The 20,966-nt window shown below is 34.5% G+C and overlaps 1 pseudogene; it reads left to right on the forward strand.

The window, feature by feature from the left end:
* Nucleotides 1-399: 399 nt before the first annotated feature.
* The window catches only part of LOC100934320, a 28,679-nt pseudogene continuing 8,112 nt past the window's right edge, over nt 400-20,966 (forward strand).

The raw sequence follows: 20,966 nt of genomic DNA on the forward strand, positions 1-20,966 counted from the left end.
ATCTTATATGACTCTTGCCCCTGAACCCTAAGTTTGATCTTATTCCATCTTTCCCTCTTTGTAATTGATGTGTATTTTATTAGAAAAAAAAAGAAAATGCATGAAAACTTGACTTTTTGTTGACAGATATTGATAATTTTTGGTTTGTTGTAAGAAAAAGAATGTAAATATCCTAATATATAAATATGTACTGGAACTGGAGCTGAAGTTTTCTGTGGACAACAAAAAGGACAGGTTGATTAAACTGGTTAGTGCCTGGGGAGGAATAGTGTGCAATCGATTTGAAAAGTTAGGAAAGAGCATGATTGTGGGAACCCTTGTGATAGACCAGACAAAAGAGTTTTCCTTGATTCTAAAGGCAATTGGAATCTCTCTAAGTTTATTGGATAGAGAGATGACATGATCACAACTGTGTTTCAAGGAAATCATTTTGGCATCTGTGAAATGGATGAATCAGAAAAGAAAGAGACTTCAGTCAGAGAAATGAAGTTGAAGACTATTTCAGTTGTCACAGTAAGAGGTGATAAGAACCTGAATGAAGACTATGGCTGTATAAGAAAAGAATATATGTATAAAAAGTGTTGAAGAGGTAACAACAAGACTTGATCGTGATTGGTTAGGTGAGATAATTAGATTGAGGAAATGGGATGGGAATGAGAAAATAGGTTATGATTAGAGACACAAATAGTTCACTCTTAAGTTACCAGTGAGTGCATATTACTGAGGAAACATCAGAAGGTGTGGAAACAGAGCATTTGTTTGAATCCTATATGGACAAATCTCTTAGTCTCCTCATCTATGAGGTTCAAGTCTTATATTGGCCACTGATATTCTTTCTACATGTATGATCTTCCAGGTAATCTGCAATATGGCTAACTGGATTTTCTTGCTATTCCTGACATATGACTAACCTATGAGACAATATTTCTAAAAAGTGCTTTGCATTGTGCTTGGAATGCACTAGTCACTATATAAATATTTATCCCTTTCCCTTCTCAGCGTCCATCACCTAACTCTGTGCCTTTTAACTGGCTGTTCCCTAGGCCTGAAATACTCTCCTTCCTCATTTCCAACTCCTACCTCCTCAGGATCAGATCCAGAATCAGTCCAAATCCCACCATCTGAAAGAGGTTTTCCCTCCTTTTCCCTCTAAACACACAAACTGTTAGTGCCTTTTTTTGAAGATTCTCTTCTGTATATGTCTTGTTTGTAGGTAATTATTTTCAGTTTGTCTCCATCTGCATGTACATTCCTGGAGAGTAGGCCTAATTTAAAAAAAAAAAACTTTCTATGTATTCCTAGCTCTTAGAAAAATGCCTAGCACCTAATAAATGCTTGAATAATCCTGTTGATTAAAATAATTATTTTGTGAAGTATTAGAATTCCATTCAGTTCTCTAATATAAAGCCATTGATCCAAATGCTGGTTTTGTTATTTACTTGCTTGTTTACTAGCTAGTTGTTTATTAGTCACCTAGACAAATCATTTAAGTTCTTTGAACCCCAATTTATTTACCTGAATAATAACAAATAACCTATTTCCTTTTCCTTGTGACTTTTGTCAGTACTTTGTAAAGTTCTCTGTACTCAGTATGCACTTTGAAAATGCTATTGACTAACTACCTGAAAAAAAAGATTTATCCAAATAGAGACACAGATGGTGAGTTCTTTGCCTAAGGAGTGTGAAGAGATCACTTTTTTCATGTGAAAGACATATTCTCCATGGGTGTCATCCCCTGGCTGCTCACAGAGTACAATTGCACCAAAGGAGAAACACAGCAAGATATACCATGTACAGGCATCTTGAGCTACAGAGATGAAGACATTATAATCAAAACAGGATAATGAGCAGAATGACAAGTGGCTGAGGGAAGATAAATTTTCTTCCCTGGGAAGAGATGTCTAACTGAGAATACCAACAAGGAAAATTTAATACCTTAGATTGCTTTTGCAGAGAAATATTTTCTTATCAGGTAATAAACTTGTTTTTAGTGATGAAAATGATAATGAATCCATTCCTAATGCTGATAAGTGTAACGGAGATAATGCGGTACAGTGCACATCCATTTATCATTTTTGAGTAAACAAATCCTAAAATGAAAAAGAAAAAGGAAAAAAAAAGCAGATCTACATAGATTAAGCAAGGAAAAACACAAGGAATATAACTAAGAATCCTAAGCAGTAAAACAATACTTAGTACACAGACACAATTAAAAATACATTTAAATTCCAGGTTTCTTAGAATTGTTGTGATTGAAAGATTCTAAGTTAAGAATACATTTGTCTGCTGATCCCAAATCTTTCTACTTTAACTCGGGATTTTGAAAGAAACACAAAAGTATACTTCACATCTGGAAACCAGAGCAAATAAAGTATAAATGTAATCTTTGCTCAAGGGGCAATTCTGAGTGTGACAGAATAATATATTGAAATAATATATCACTGACAGAGATACAAATTATTCAGACTCTTCCCAATTGGATTTTAGTCTGGATCATCATGGGTGTTTCATCACCTTGATTTATTCAGTTTCAAAGGAGGGGACTTGTTGTACTTTCCAACTTGGACAAATCTGTTACTTTTTTTTTCTAAAATATTCTTAATGAACTTTTTTTAAAATTTAAAATAAAAACTAAGAAACCAAATTAAAATTGCAGGCAGACATTCCAAAATATATCGCCCTATTGGTCAATTCCAAAGTACATTAAATGCAAGTTCCTATCTGAAACATCAAAATTATTTCAGAATAATGATTCAAATAAGAATATTAATTTACAATTTCCTTTAATATTTTAATTGATTTCTGTTTTCTTACTATGAAATAGAAGAAGCCATGAAGATAAACACATGTAATGGTGTAATTATAATCAGTGTTCTTATCTACCTATCCTATGTAAAGTATTCCTGGTCCCTTTTTTATAGGACAATGTTCAGAAATTTTCAGTCATAATCATAACACCAAACTTTTTCTGAAAGTTTAGGAAAAGAACTTATGGCATGATACAAGACTACTCTCTAAAATGCAGAAAGAAAAATATAAGTCCTATAATTATTCATTTAATTTAATCAGTGAAATTAGTTCAAATATATGACCTCTGCCCCACCAAATAAAATCAACTTCACCTTGAGTTTTCCCAGTCAGCAGAATACATTGATTGAATTCACTAAATAAAAGATCAGATCTCTATTCAATTACATGCTATATAGAAATGACTTTGGTAATAAGAGTTTCATCTACATGCAGACATTGGGCTTGAAATGAGGAAAGGTACTTCAAGAAAATTGCATCAATTGGAACAAATATTCACGCACATAAGATGATTACATGAGCTATAATGTAAAAAAAGTGGGATTTCAGTGAGAAGATCAGGAAATTCAGGAACAATTGACTACATTGTTTTTTCAATGATGCAATTTTTAATGTTGTAACAATTTCTCATGACACTATGATTTTTAGGATTTCTTTTAATTTTCTTTCTTACTCTTATGAGAATAATTGAAAATTAATTTAGAAGATTTAGTCATAAAGAGGAAAATCAAGGGCAGAGTCAAGATGGTGAAGAGTAGACATATCTTTATCTGAGCTCCATCTAGTTTCCCTCAGATCAAGACCAGATCAAGCCTCTGAACTGTTTTTGGAGTGACAAAACCCAAAAATATTTGGAATATAACATATTTTTAGAAAAAGATACTTTGGAAGAACTTCAGAAAAGGTCTGTTTTAATCAGGCAAGGGAGAGGCTGCTAAATCCAGACACAGTGCAGGGATCTGGGTTATGGAGGCAAGGCACTGTTGCATGCCAGACCTAGAAATCTACTGCAAGGCTCTTGGACTACTCTGTCCTGGATATAAGCAAGTAGTTCAGCAAATTAGCTGTGAGAGATCCAAAGCAAATACAAAAGGCAAATAGTCTCTCAATCCCAGAAAAATGTAGAACCTGGCCACTCCCACCCAGCACTGGAAGTCAGTCAGCAGCACTAATCCTAAGGATAGACTGGGCTAGCTACTATAGTGGTTATTGCCCCTTTGCTTTAGGAGCAGACCTCAACCTTTAAAAATGAGCAAAAATGTAAAAAGAACTCTGACCATAGACAATTTTGGGGAGAAAGACAACAGACTTCAAACCCTGAGGATCTTAAAGCAAATTATCTCCAGATGAACCCCTAAAGAGTGATATGAGTTGGTCTCCATTTCACAGGACTCTCTTGGAGGAATTCAAAAAGGATTTTAAAAGAGAGTTAAAAGAAAAATGGGAAAAAAATGGGCCTTCACAGCAGCCCTGCTTAAAAAACCAAAGTACTCATTTTTAACCCTAATTGCTGTAAAACGTCTCTTCCCCACAGATTGATGGGGATTTTTTCAACTATAAAAGGAGTAAAAACTCCTGTTTTGCCTTCAAAAGTCCATCTCATAGGGGCAGCACTAACTTCAGCTGCTATTGATCCTCCTACACCAGACATGTAGGTGTCTGCTTTAATCTTTGGCCAGTGACTGGGCCAGCTGGCACCTCTAATGACTGTCTGATCTGCACCAGTGTCTACCAATCCTTCCAATGGAAGGCCATTTATATAGATCGTGAGCATAGGTCGGTCAGTTGTTACAGCTGCTGTCCAGTAAATTGCTGGATTTTGTGATCTGGAATCAGAATCTGGGTGACTATCACCAGGTTGCTTATTAGGATTCTGTATGAGTAAACCTGATGCTACTATTTCTCCTGGGTGATAAGTCACACATTGTCTGCCTGTATTGGTGACTGGGATATTATCTACACATTCCCCAGTTTCCCACATCAGTGTGTGGATGGACACTGTTTTGTACGTACTCTCAGGAGGTAAAATGGTCAAGCCTACTGTGCCTGGAGGCAAGGGATCCATAGGCTGGAGAGGAACAGATTTCACCTCTCCAGGGGGTATCTCAGTTGTCTCAGCTGCATACAACTCTATTCTCCCTAATTGTAATCCCTTTCTCCCATCAGGTTGCTTCCTGGCTGATTGATTGTGTAATCCCTTTCTCCCATCATATGGCTTCCTGGCTGATTGGTCATATTGGGGTATTGGCCGTCTAGGCACTCTCTGGGTGCACCATTGGCTGCCATCATGCCCCAAGTGTTTTTTGCCTGGGGCCCTGGGGCTGGGCCCCTCATCCCGTTTCCCTGAACCTGTCTACATTCTGAGGCCCAATGGAAGCCTCTGTTGCATTTTGGACATGGGGTGCTGGGTCTTGTTCTCCCACCCTGTCCTCTCACTCTGCCTCTATACCAACATTGAGCTTTCAGATGCCCTACTTTACCACACTGAAAGCATTGACGTGTCTCTCTAGAAGTCCCTTGCCGGAAGGGACCCTGTCTACCCATGTTGGGATCTTGGGAAGTCTGCATCATAGTCTGGCTATAAAAGGCATTTGTGCCCACTGTGGCACAGCGTCTTATGAACTCCTCTAAAGGAGCATCCTTGCGCAGTCCTAGTATAATCCTTCTGCACACCTCATTAGCATTTTCCTTAGCAAGTTGCCTTATTAAAACATCTGTTGATGAATTTTCCCCATTAGTTCTTGTGATAGCAGTCTGCAAATGTCCCACAAAGTCAGCAAAGGGTTCATCTGGCCCTTGTGTTATTTTTGTGAAGGCCTCACCTTTGTCATTTTTATTGTGAATCGAAGCCCACGCTTTGATAGCATTAGCAGCAATTTGCTCATATGCTGCTACTGAATAATTAATCTGTGCTGTGACGTCTGCATATGGACCTATACCTTGTAGTAGGTCATAGGTGATCGCAGCATGAACAGCATTTTGACTATTTTGTTGGGCTTGTATCCTACAGAGCTCACTATATTCAGAAAGCCACATGTAATTTTGTCCAGGTTCTAGGCATACCCTTGCTATAGATTTCCAGTCATCAGGAGTCAAGATTTCAAAAGCCAAATTCTGTAATAGCATCTTAACATAAGCTGATGTAGCCCCATAAAGAGTGCAAGCCTTTTTCAGATCTTTAATGATTTCTACGTTAAAAGGGGCGTATCTTCGACTTTGTTGACCGGAGGCATTAAACTGGGAAATTACAGGAAAGATAAGTGGCTGGAGCTCCTGGACGTCCACGCCCTTTTCTTTGGCCTTCATTAAGCCCTCTTGCAGTCTACTCAAAATTGGTGCTGGTGCTGTCACTGCCCCCCCCCCACTGCCCCTCCTCCCTCCATCCCGGAGGGTGGAGTTGGTGGAGGAGAGTCAATCACTTGCTCCTGAGGTGGGGCTGAAGCTGCCTCCTGAGGTGGAAAGTCACCACACCCTTGCTCACTTAAGTCTCCATGCCCTGTGGGGATATGGTCATTAATCTCTTCATTGTCTTCCTCCTTAATATCATGGCTACTTTGAGAAGGAGCAGAAGGAGCCACGGGTTTTTTCTTTCTTCTAGGGATAGGGTTTCTTAGTGCTAACTGAATTATATTGTATAAATAAAATGCCTCGATGGAAATTGAATGAGGACCATTTTCTCTGAAATACGTGGACATCTGTTGTCCAACCAGGGACCAGTTATCTCGAGAGAGATCTGCTCCTCCTCAAGAACCAAGGGGAGATGCAGTTTAATGTACCCACAAGTCTAGCTCCCTGTTCCCAAGTTATAAGTAGCCCTTGTCCTTCTATCAGCTTAAGCATGCTTTCTATAGCACCACTCTTGGGTGGGGTTGGGGGCGGGGATGGAGAGTCTTTAGCTAGCATTTGTCCCATTTTAGCCAAAAAAAGATTACTGGTTTAGTTTTTAAGAAAATAAGTTCCTTGTTTGTCTATTAACAATACTCACCCAAGTTCCTGGTCACCGGAGACTTCTTCAGTCCTTGGTTCCCACCGTTGGGCACCAAATGTGAAGATCGCGTATTTTTAAATCAGCAGGAGTCAGGAATTCAGGTTAGGGGAAAATCGTCAGTCTTTATTTTCAGTGAAGAAGGATCAGAGGTGGAAGAGAATCGGCGATAGCAATGTGTGTAGCTGAGTCAAGAAGCTAGCTAGACCAGCAGCCACACGACCAGCAGCCAGGAGTATGGAACCCAGGCCCAATCTTTCCCAGCTTCTCTTCCTGTCTCTCTCTCTCCTCCACCCACCAAAATCGTCATTTCCTATACAATACATCAGGACTTGCACAGAGAGTGGGCAGGGACCATTCTTTATTTATCATGTATATTAATAGAGTATAGCCCAATTACTATTTAGCCTCACGTACTTGGGACCTCAGTGCATCAACTCAAACCTCAGCCCATTACAAGTTTTATTAAAGATATAATACAATTTAAAAGTAGCTATTTTTTAACATGTTCATATCTTTAAAAATTTAGTGCTTTGTTTTATTTTTATATAGGTTAATAAGACTGAGTCAGTATGAAGAGATGTTATCTTGAGACATTTTCTATAAGTCTAGAGTCAACCCTTGTATTAATTAATGTAGTGAGCTTTCTCCTTAATCCTTAGAACTTCAAGATGATAAACACTCTAATATAGAAATTGGATTTGCTAAACCATGTAACACTCTCCAAGTCCTTCCCTTTAATTCTCAATGCATAACTAAAAAAAATCTTGAAGGACATTTTAGTTAAAGAAGACAAATATTTTTAAAAATTGTATAAGCATTATAAATGAAATCTGGTTCCCCTTGGTTAAAATAAACATAATTTGATTTTATAAGAATCAGAGCTATTCACAAATTCATAAGTGGTCTCAGGATATGAGTAAGCAGTTCTCAAAGAAACCCAGTCCATTTAAAAATTCTGTAAAATGTTCAGGATCACTAATTATTAGAAATAATAAAACCAAAGTAAGTTTGAGATCCCATCTTATATATAATAATGGCAAAGATAACAAGAAAAGAACATGCGGAGCATTGGAAGGCTTACTGGAAAACAAATATATTATAAACAGCATAAATGTTGGTCTATCTGTGAAATGATATAACCATTCTGGAAATCAATTTGTAACTATGCCATAAAAATTATTCAACTGTGCATACAATTTGACCCACTGATACAATTTCTGAGCTTGTATTCTAAAGAGATCAAAGGAAAAGACAAAGGATACATATGTATAAAAATATTTATGTTGCTGAGCCATTTTCAGTCATGTCCAATTCATCATGACCTTATTTGGAATCTTCTTGGCAAAGATGTTGGAGTGATTTGTTATTTTCTTCTCTATTGTGACACAGGAGTCAGTAGCTGCTGGAGGTCTAACTCAGACCTGTAGAATGGATCTCTTCATGTGAGAGGATGATGATGATACAAGGAGACTGAGAGGAAGTTGTTATTCTCTGACCTCTCCACTGAGAGGCAGTTGAGTTATCTGACCTTTCTCCTCTTCCCTCTGCCTCCCTTTTATTTCATTCTCAATCCACAAGCAACACCTGTGTCAGTAAAGGCTGCTTTACAACTTTTTCAGATGTTATGATTCACAGCTGTGGAGGCTCTCAGAGGATTGATCTGCCCCTTCACCCAGGCATGGTCTTTAACACTTCTCCATCTTATTTTAAAGAGAAGGAAACTTAGACAAACAAGGTTAAGTGATTTGCCCTGGTCATACAACTAGTTAAGTATCAGGAGTCAGATTTGAACCACAAAAATGAATCTTCCATACTTCAGGTCCAGCATCCTATTCACTGTGCCACCTCGCTGCCCAAAAAATATTTATATCAATTCTCTTGTGGTGACAAAGAAATCGAAACTGAAAGGATACTCGTCAATTGAGAAACAGTTAAACAAATTAGAACTCTCAGACCTGTGGAGAAGTAAAGAATTTGTGACCAAAGAAGAATTAGAGATCATTACTGATAACAAAATAGTTAACTTTGATTATATTAAGTTAAAACAGTTTTGTACAGACAAGATTAGAAGGGAAGCAATAAACTGAGAAAATATTTTATATTATATTTTATATATTTATATTAGTTTCTGATTAAAGGCTTCATTTCTTTTTTATGATGCAATTTTATTTTATTTTTTATTAATTAATTTATTTTTTAATTGTAACTTTTTATTGACAGGACATATGCCTGGGTAATTTTTTACAACATTATCCCTTGAACTCACTTCTGTTCCAACTTTTCCCTTCCCTCCCTTCACCCCCTCCCCAGATGGCAAGCAGTCTTATACATGTTAAATATGTTAGAGTATATCCTAGATATAATATATGTATGTGCAGAACCAAATAGCTTTCTCGTTGCACAGAAAGAATTGGATTCCGAAGGTAAAAATAACCTGGGAAGAAAAACAAAAATGCAAAAAGTTTACACTCATTTTCCTCTGTTCTTTCTTTGGGTGTAGCTGCTTCTGTCCATCATAGATCAATTGAAACTGAGTTGGATCGTCTCTTTGTCAAAGAAATCTATTTCCATCAGACTACATCCTCATACAGTATCATTGTTGAGGTATATAATGATCTCTTGGTTCTGCTCATTTCACTCAGCATCAGTTCATATAAGTCTCTCCAAGTTTCTCTGAATTCATCCTGCTGGTCATTTCTTATGGAACAATAATATTCCATAACATTCATGTATCACAATTTACCCAACCATTCTCCAATTGATGGGCATCCATTAATTTTCCAGTTTCTAGCCACTGCAAACAAGGCCGCCACAAACATTTTGGCATATACAGGTCCCTTTCCCTTCTTTAGTATTTCTTTGGGATATAAGCCCAGTAATAGCACTGCTGGATCAAAGGGTATGCACAGTTTGATAACTTTTGGGGCATAATTCCAGATTGCTCACCAGAATGGTTAGATTCATTCACAACTCCACCAACAATGCATCAATGTCTGGCATCCCTTCTAACATTCATCATTAGCCTCATTTCCAAAATATATAGAGAGCTGACTTTAATTTATAAGAAATCAAGCCATTCTCCAGTTGATAAATGGTCAAAAGATATGAACAGATAATTTTCAGATGATGAAATTGAAACTATTCCCACTCATATGAAAGTGTTCCAAATCACTACTGATCAGAGAAATGCAGATTAAAACTACTCTGAGATACCACTACACACTTGTCAGATTGACTAAGATGACAGGACAAGATAATGATGAATGTTGGAGGGGATGTGGGAAAACTGGGACACTGATACATTGTTGGAGGAACTGTCAACAGATCTAACCATTCTGGAGAGCAATTTGGAAATATGTTCAAAAAGTTATCAAACCATGCATACCCTTTGACTTATCAGTGTTTCTACTGGGCTTTTTTCCCAAAGAGATCTTAAAGGGATCTACTTGTACAAAAATGTTTGTGGCAGTCCTTTTTGTAGTGGCAAGAAACTGGAAACTGAATGGATGCTCGTCAATTGGAGAACGACTGAATAGATAATGGTATATGAATTTATGGAATATTATTGTTCTATAAGAAATGAAGAACAGGATGATTTCAAAGAGGCCTGGAGAGACTTACATAAACTGATGCTAAGTGAAATGAGCAGAACCAGGAGATCTTTGTACATGGCAACAATAAGACTATATAATGATCAATTTTGATGGATGTGGCTGTATTCAACAATGAGATGATTCAAACCAGTTCTAATTGTTCAGTGGTAAAGAGAACATCTACACCCAGAGAGAGGACTGTGGGAACTGAGTGTGGACCACAACATAACATTTTCACTCTTTCTGTTATTGTTCGTTTATATTTTGTTTTTTCTCAGGTTTTTTTTTACTTCTTGATCTGACTTTTCTTGTGCAACAACATAACAGTACAAATATGTATAGATATATTGGACTTAACATATATTTTAACATAATTAACATGTAATAGACTACCTGCCATCTAGGGGATGGGGCTGGAGGGGGAAGGAGGGGAAAATTTGTAACAGAAGATTTTGCAAGGATCAATATTGAAAAAGTACCCATGAATATATTTTGTAAATAAAAAGCTTTAATAAAATAAGAAAAATAAAATCTTCATCAATAAGAGAAAAAAAGAAAGGAATGATTGCATAATATATCAAATGTGAAGATCACGTATTAAATCAGCAGGAGTCAGGAATTCAGGTTAGGGGAAAATCGTCAGTCTTTATTTTCAGTGAAGAAGAAAGAGAACCTTCAGTCATCCATTACCAGAGAAATATTTATCTCTTGAAACAAAAATTTGTTGGTTCCCAAAAGTCTCTTACAGATCATTCTACAAAGACTCCTCGTTTGTGAAAAAATGGAAACAAAGACCTTCAAAAGTGAAGTCAAACTGCTGATTGGAACATCAGAACCTGGATCTATTGACTCCCAGCTCCAAATTTTATAACCCTACTTTTGCAGGTATATGTGAATTAATAACTATGAATGATTCTTTACTACTGTAAATGTGGGTCATTTTAAAATATTTTACCTTTTATCCTTTATTCCCTGAGAAAAAAATGTCTTTTAAACAATGTAAGCAGATTGATCTCCTTGGGATTTATTCTACTTTATTAACCCTCCTTTTAAACTGATGCCAAAGCTAAATATAATTCTGTAAATAAGTCTAAATGATAGAATATCGTTTCTTTTTTCTTGAAAGTTATGCAAATTTATATCCCATTAGCTACTATTTTATATACTGAGTCATATTATGATTTCAATATAATAAAAATTTGTGCACTACTCTATCAAAAAATCTTTTTATCTTTATTTTGTTATGTACTATTTGCTATCCACAGCTTTGTGCAGTCTTTAAATTTAATAACCATACCATCTATGCCTTTATACAAGATACCAATAAAATGATTACATAACATAAAATCATCTATATTTTTAAAGGATTATGTTTGTTTCAGAGTGTATGTATGAGTGTGTGTCCCATAAAATTCAGCAATTTTTTTAATTGGGGGGTGTTTGGGGTTTATTCTGAAGAAACTTGGCCTCTGCTGGCCCTTAGTAATCAGCAATGAAGTCAGTGGCATGGATACCTGGCATAGCAATTTAAACTCTCTCCTTCACTCAACCTTTGTTCACCCACTCTCAGGACCTGCTGCCTGAAGATATCCATCTGTTCAGAACTAAGCTGGGGTAAGGGAAAACCAGGCAGCTGCACCACTTCCTTGATCTACACATGGAAGTACTAAAGCAATGTTTCAACAAACATTTATTAAACATTTACTATGTGCAAGTTAATGTATTAAATCCCAGATTTAAATAATAAAATAAAATAAAAACAGTTCCTGTCCTCAAGGAAATTCCATTCTACAACTTGAGGTTTTGCCTCTGCACTGAGTCCAAGAGTAAGCTGAAATTGGACTATAGAACCATTCACAATTTTACTGGGGCGGGGATGGGGTGGAGGGTGGAGATGATCTATTATCTTCAAAAAGCCCCCTGAAAGGCAGTTCCCCTTCAAGGTGAATTGCTGCTGAAAACTTGGCTTGCTTCTCTGAAGCTTGGGTAGGAGCTTAGATGCAATTTTTCATTTGGCCCAGAGTCAGACTTTAAAACTAAGAGAGAGCCCGGAATTCATTCTTGCTTAGGCTCTTCAACCTATACCTCTACTGAGTGGTTGTGCTTTGCTTTGTCTTTTTATTTTTTTGAATAGGGACAGATCACTGTCCTAGAATTAGATGTAAGTAACTGGCTTCTTTGTTGTCTCCTAATGAGAAGCAGCTTCTCTGTCAACAGACTGAAATACATCAGCGTCCCAGTGATATGTCTGAGATTGATGTAGGTACCAAATGATGAGATTTAGGAAAGTAATTGGCATCAAATGTTGGGGTTTAGTGATGCAATGAATTCATGATGGCCATTTCTTTGTCAAAAGGTAGGTTTATTTATAAGGTTACAGACAAAATGAAGAGATAGTATAGACACCAGGAATGGTAAATGTGAAATATATTTGGGAGGGCATATAGTTAGACACTATGAGGCATGGCAGAGAAGGATTGAGTAAGAAGAAAGACACAATAAGGTATGGTGAGGGAATGAGAGGAAAGACACTATGAGGCAGAGGGCTGAGGTGAGCTAATCCACAAGGGATTTAGCATAGATGGCATGGCCCATGGATATATTTATTGAGGAAATTTAACCTCAGGGGTTTGACATAACATGGATTTCTGACTAGAACAGCGAGGTGGAATTACTCATAACCTCCACAGAGGGTGGGACATAAGGTTTAACTGATTTCCATCAATGACCTCAAATTGTCTCAGTACTTCAGGCTTTTTCTGCCTACACCAGTAACCCAGGACTTCATCATCAGTGCCTGTCCATCTCCTTCAGCTTGGTGCATTGAATTACATATATCTTCCATTGGCCATTAAGGCCAATAGGCAGGATATTGGCAAAATAAGTCTTATCTCAGGACCAAGAAAAAGATTTTTGCAACTTCCCTGTCTGTGGGCTGAGATCTTCAGAAGTGCTGCTCTTGCTGCTGCTGCTGCTGCTGGGTTTTTTTCATTTTAAAAATTATTAAGTCAATTTAAAATAATAATGTGAATAGTATGTTAAATCATACTTGTGGTGCTATACAAAGAGGCTGTAGAAACAAAACCACTGGAAACCACTGGCTAAGAATGCTGTGAAGTTAAGTAACTTACCAGGGTCACACAGCCAGTATTATCAGAGGAAGGAATTGAATTTCCAAAGCCAGGTCTTTCTGGCTTTGAAGCTAACTGTCTAGCTACTAAATTATCATGTTATTTCTCAATATGAATGAATAGATGAATTGATGAATTAAAAATATTTTTGAGTGCTTAGATATATGCCTAGTAGTAACTATAAAAATCAAAGAAAGCCTCTTCCCTCAAGGGTCTTGCTTTCTAACTGGAGTAGACAATGTACAAAGAGACTGAGAATCAGGGGAAAACATTAGGAATAGTAGCTGAGTCTTAGGGGAGTAAATTAACATCAAGGACAATGACAGACTTGATTCGGTCATGGTTAGTGGGTCCAGAATTGATGGGAGTCAGTGGAGGGGAAGGGCACTTGTAATATACTTGTCATACAGTACTCTATGATAAGTACAGAGAACTCCTGATGAGGAAACTCTCTCTTTTTGCAGATATGGACCTGCTCTAAAATTTATAGCTTTGAAGAAATGTGTAGTTAACTAAGACATTAAGTGATTTCTTAAGAATAACAAAATCCTTTTAGATCAAAGGAAAGATTAACTTAGGTCCTCTAACCTACAAGATCTGCTCTCTATTCATAAAGATATGAAAGATTTTACAATATTTACCCATTGAATTATATTTTAAAGATAATTTATTCAACTTACTTGTAAATCATTAATAGCTTCTAGTATATCTCTAATCTCTATACTATCTAATATGTCACCAATGATTTGTAATATGGATAAATTCTTCTAAAGAGTTCAATATTTAAGCTAATATTTGGACAAATAATTTTATGATAAAAATATACTCTGTGAATTAGTTTGTTTTATAAATTAATTTTTTTAAATACTTTTAGTTTTGAGGGTTAATCTTATTTATAGAATCACTGAATCTTTCCTCTTCTCTGTTGTTTCTTCTTTTTCTTCTTTTCTATAGTCTCTTAAAATTAAAAAAAAAAGGCAGTCATCCAAACATTATTTTTGACTAAAGATTAAACTTCCCTAATATCTTTCCTTTTCATTGTTAAGGAAAAAAATATCTCTATGTCTCTATTTTTCTTTTTTTTCCATTTAATTAGAGGAATTTTTCCACAGTTCAAAGAAGTAAAAATAAAGGAAAATTCACCTGTTTCCAGATATGTAATTGAGTCTGAGTGTAGGGTTTTCAAAATATGGGGAGGGGAGTAATCCACTTTCATCTAACTGTCTAACAAGACAGTTCTTAGATACAAAATACCAAGATTTTCATGAAGATTATCAACAACAACAAAGTACCTAGTTTGGAACATATGACTTGAACATATTAACACTCTGTGCTCTTTTTCTACTGAAATTTAAACTGTGATATAATAAATAAAGAATCTTCTTTTGGAACATGTTCTAAACTACTCTAAATCATCCAATATAGTAACAGTATTGGCTCTTGGAAACAAAATCATTGTCTTCACATAGATGCTCACGGCCAGTTTCTAAGTGCCTAGACCTGATTAAAATTCAGCCAACATAAATTCAAATTTAATCTCCCTACAGTAAACATGACTCATCCTAATTTTTTTTTTTTTGGTCACTTGGTCTGACACATGGGAGATTCCTGTTATCTCTCTTCTACAATAAGAAATTTAATGGCTAGTAGGATTAAAGTACCTTGTTCTATTTTTGACAGGTAGAATTAGTGCTTGACAGAATAATTTCTCCCTTTCTATCTGCTGTTTGCCTATTTTCTCCTCTTTTGCTAAAATGAAATAAAATGATTTAAACTTCATTCTTTGTAGTTATGATGAATAACCATACAGATGGGGCAATATGTGTTTTTTTTTTAAATCCAGAGGACAATAACTCTGTTATACTCATTTCTTCATAATATCCCCCCATGAAGCATATTTCATTTTGAAAACTTCCAAAGTAATACACAGCACAAGATTAGATGGATAAATAATTTATGTCACAAGCAGTTCAAAATTCACAATAAACAGTTGAAACTTACAAAATCAGAATAAACTGTTAATATTTATAAGCTGTCTTAATGCCTGTAGCCTAGATTAATGTATACTAAAACTACATTTCCTACTGAACCTGTATCATCATTTATGTTTATAAATTGTTAAGATAAAAAAAAAACCTAAATCCACACCACAGAAACAAGGGAAAACTATATAATTGTTTTGGATATGTTACAAATAGAGATATATATTTTAACAGAGAACATGATGAAGTCCATACTCAAGTAAATAATGCCAAATAAATTTCTCTACTAAATAGATGAAATGAGAGTCAATGGATGAGCTATAATTCTTTAAAATTTACAAAGAAATACTAATATTTATTGGTTTTATTCAGGCAAGTAACTGTAAATCAGATGTTTCTCATAATTCAATTTTTGAATCTCTACAAGAGAGGTGAAAGAAGAGAGTGCATATTTCACAAGATGTTTGTGATAATTCCTTATTTTACTAAAGAAATGACTATGGAATGGAAATACAAGTACAAATAATACCTAAGTCCTTAGTATTAACTAACTAGAATCTTTCCATCTTTAACATAATTTTAAAAATTATTCTTCACTTGGGAAATTTATTTTGAGGTATACTAAGAGTTCATAATATTATTAGTTCCAAATACTAGTTCCATAATTAGTTCCAAAGTTGGATCATTCCTATAATCCAGGATCAATTTCAAAAGGCACCATCTCATTTTATAAGCATCTGGAATAATCCATTTTCATACATGAGTTTCTAATAAACCGTCATCATAGTCACTCTGAATGATTTTGCAGAATATTTTTATGAGGTAAACATGCTTTCCTGCATAATATCAGGAAGTGGTAAGTTTAAGATGTAATCACTGAAAAATAAGCTGCAACTTCAATTGTAAACTGTTATGAGAATGAGCTGAATTTATGAAATATGATATGAAGAATGTTAACAGAAGTAGTGATATTCAGAATATAGATAAAGGTAATCTGACAAGGAAAGAAAATTAACAAAATGTCTCTTGAAGTGAATATAATAAGATATATCAAAATTATGTAAAATCAGATGTGAAAGGGTTGTGAAGAACTGACAAAGTAATATAGTAGTTGTTGCAAATAGTTATATAGTGGAGAAAGCAGTTGTTGTTGATATTTTTCATTCTGAAGTAAGCTGGACTAAAACAGTCATTTTAATTTGAATGAACCCATTTGTAGTTTTCTTGGCAAAGATGTAGGAATAGTTCGTCATTTCCTTCTGCAGATCATTTTACAAATGAAAAAAACTAAAGCAAACAGTTAAGTGACTTGTTCAAAGTCACAAAGCTAGTAAATAAGTGAGGCCAGAACTACATGAAGATGAGTCTTCCTGACTCTAGTTCTAATATTTTATTAATCTAACTACCCCACTAAACTAATTCCAAGAAATGGGGATGAATTACAATTATCCTTTGTCTACCCCATTAGATTGTGTTTCTTGAAAAAAATTCAGAAAAAAATTCTAGGCACGCATTTCATCCAGAGTGTGGAAAGGTATTTAGCTATGAAGTAGAACAGGATCCAGGTTTGAGATTCAAGTTTTAGAATGAGACAGAGGAGCATGATTTGTTATCCCATTGGTTGTGTTGAGCTACTAAATACTTTTGAATATCTTAGTTAAATGTGTATTAAGAAGATAATTTTAGCTATGGCATGAAGAGTACATTGGACAGGAGTCATACTATAGTCAAGAAGACCAATTAAGGGACTATTTAAATTGTCCAAGAATTGTCCAAGAAATAGAGTGTAAAGTAGGGTTGATGCAATTGTAAGTTAAAAGGAGGAAATAGATGCAAGAAATGATGTGAAAGCAGAATTAAGAAGTCTTGGCAAAAGACTGAAAGTAGGAATGAAGAAAAGACAAAAGCCATAGATAACTTTAGTGATTGGCAAAACAAAAACAAATGAAATAAAAAGTCTTCTTATTTTACTTGTTACAATAAGAAAAAATCATTTTCAGAAATTAGGTTTGCCCTGATTAGATCACATTAGCTTTCATAACCTTAAGGATATAATGTGAGAAGCCTAAGAAGTAATCGGTCTCTTTTCTTCATTCTGCAATGTTTAGTACAAATGCTTACTAAATGGAAAATTATAGGCTTAATATTACCACTGTATCACTAAAACTGAAAGAGCAAAACACATAATTTATAAATTCAAGTGTGACTTTTTCAAAGATACAGCTTAGTTGGTTAGATCTCAATTGACTAACTCAAGAGGAATTTATCTGAACTCAGGCCTGGACTTTGAGGCATTTCAGCCTTAACATAGATTCAAAAAAGTGGGATAGTCTACCTAGAGCATTATCTATGATTATTTTTAAAATGATCATTAAAAATTTATGGTTATTTTAGAATGAGTTGGGGGCAAGCAGTCCTTACAATAAGGTCACTCATATAAGCTACAAAGATGAAGAGGACAATTGACCATTTAAAGGGCAAGATAAGATATCATAAACAGTTATGATATACTTCAAATTTTGAGATCGATATGAAAGTTGAGAGTTGCAATAAAATTCATTTAATACAGATGTTTATTCTATTGAAGAAACTTATCTTTCTAAAATGAAATTTTATTGTTAGTTTTCATATATAATTAAGTGAATCCTCCTGCTAGAACTTCTCTCATTTCTTAGGCTTACTTCTTTAGAGAGAGTATTCTACATAGAGGCACATCAAACCTTGAAATGTACTGCAGCAATTACAAAAGGAATCTACACATGAAAAGATTTGTTAGTTATAGTTATCAATTTTAATTCATTCTTCTGCTAGCCTCTCCAAATGAGTGATTATGGGCTACCCAAAGAGTATCCAAAAGGAAGGGAAATGGATGTCATAGTCCAAAGGAGATTTATTTAAAACCATTTAGAGATGGGAGACATTTCAGATCTCCAAATTAGTCTCTTTTGAATGCCATAGTATGAAAGCTTCAAACTTATCTTCTCGTTTTCTCCATTTTTATAGGAAAAGTCTCATTTATGATAAATGTTAAAAGTTCTGTATTCTTATTTTTGTTATTGTTGTCTCATTGTTTTGTTTTAGTTTTTTATTTTGGTTTGTTTGGGTTTTGGGGGGCAGGGAAGAGAAGAGGATATAGAATGCTAATTAGTAGATCAAATGACCCACAATTGTTTTCATCTGAAGAATAATATATATAATTTCAGGTGCTGAGGAGATAGACATTTTTATGTATGAAGTTATCATTTCATATTTTTCAACTGCTTGGACTCATGTTGTCAGTACTAGTTAATTAGCAATACCTTATCACTTTTGAATCATCTTCTCTATAGAGTGTTAGTCCATAGGATATCATTTCTACAAATTCATTGAAATGTCTTGAAAGATCTAGGGTCCATATCAGATACTGATATACATGTATAACCTTAAAAGAAGAATTTAATTTCTCCAGCCCTCAATTTCATCATCAGTAACATGAGGAAATTCTCATCATACCCCACCTTACCTAGAATAAATTCTAGTTTTGATCATTCTCTCCTAAGACTTTTATCAGTTTTGCTTCAGCAACCATATCTTCCTCATTGGAAAGTATCAGAACCATAATTTCCATTTATGAATAGTAGACTTATGCTAGAATTAAGTATTTTTATTTCTAGGAAAATAGTGTGGAAGAAACTTAAAAATTGTTTAGCCTAATTTTTGCCCTAAAGCAGCATTGTAAAGTCTGAGGAAATTCTTTAAAAAAATAAACATACCCCTTTTTTATCATAAGGCAATAAATTATTTTGAAGATTTGAAAAGTAAATTGATTAAATAATTTAAAACAAAGGTCAAAAGATAGAAACAATAAAAGGTCATCCAAGTAATGGCATTGAGACAACATAACAAAAATTCATCTAGAAGAACAAAAGGTCAAGAATATCAAGGGAATTAATGAAAAAAAATGCAAAGAATGATGGCCTAGCATTACCACACCAAGAAATTATATTATAAAGAGCATTCAATAAAACCATTTGGTATCGGCTAAGAAATAGAGTGGTGGATCAGTGGAATAGATTACATACAGATAACACAATGATCAATGACAATAATAATCTAGTATTTGATAAATGCTCAAACTCCAGCTTCTGGAATAAGAACTCAGTATTTGACAAAAATTGGTGGGAAAACTGATTAAAAGAAACCTGGGAAGACTTACATCTATCTAGCAAAAAACAAAACCAGGGATAAATGTGCACCATAAACAAATTAAGGAACAACCAGGTTTTTCTTCAGGATCTTGAGGAAGAAAATTTATGAAAAAGAACTGAAAACCAAAAAAAGCAAAGTATAATTGTTGAAAATTTCTCCAATTCAACTAAAATATTAAAAAGGCAAAGTTGAAATAATTTTCGCTGTTTCAAAAAGTGTCCCCTTTCTTAGAAGCTATGCAATTTAAAGAAAGCTTTAAAACTGATAATTGAAAAGAGATTGAACAATTCAAGAAATGAAGCATTTAAATGAAAAACCTAAAACTAATTAGAAACACAAGACAACTCAAGAAACTTCCCTGTCCCTTTTAATGATGCTCTAGAAAAAATAAAAATCTAAGAGAGTTAGGAAAAATGGACAAAAGAAGTATGTAAATTGTCAACTAATCCAAATATTTGGAAAAATAAAAATTCCCAAATAGGAAAAAAACTGTGTAATAAAAAATCACTATGAAAGTCCAAAGATTGTGAAGGAAAAGAAAAACTTGAAAAATATAACTGTGAATTTGAAAAAATAAAAATAAAAAAAAATTAAGAGAATGAAAAAAATTTAGAGCAAAACAATTCAAAACAACTTGAATATACAAAAAAAAAAAAGCAAGAAGGAAAAAACTTTTAAAAATCAGAATAACAAATAAACTGAGATTCATTGAGCAGCCCAAAATCAGTCAATCAAAACAAAAAATACAAACTGAGAAACCATAATTTCCCTCTTAAAAATCCAGACTTGGAAAAAGATCTGAAAAATGAAAGAACTTACGGACTTTCAGAAAAAGATAAAAAACAAAAACCCGGAGCATACCCAAGAAATCACTGTCCCCCCAAATGTATATAGAAAAGAATTAAAATTAGGATTGAAAAATCATGAAAAGAAAAAACCCTTACAAAAAAAAACCCTGAAATTTTGGAAATTCAAATTCCAGGATTGGGAAAAAATTTTAAGAAGCCAAATTTAAAAATTTGAGGTGGAAAAGAAAAAGACTTGGAAAGTGCTCCAATTAAAGGAAAAGGCAATCATTTAAAAAAATTGGAATGCGCAAGAAAAATACCCAAGCAAAACACATTTTCTTGCTCAGGAAGAAGGACATTTAATAAAAAAATAATTCATTTTTAAGAAAACAGAAACTAAACAAAATTGAATCTCCAACCATAACAAAATGCAAAAAGGAAAAACCTGAAATTTTATTCTGGGAAATACAAAGAATACATTAAATTTG

Source organism: Sarcophilus harrisii, chromosome 1 (genome assembly GCF_902635505.1).
Source record: "Sarcophilus harrisii chromosome 1, mSarHar1.11, whole genome shotgun sequence".
NCBI classification, from domain to species: Eukaryota; Metazoa; Chordata; class Mammalia; order Dasyuromorphia; family Dasyuridae; genus Sarcophilus; species Sarcophilus harrisii.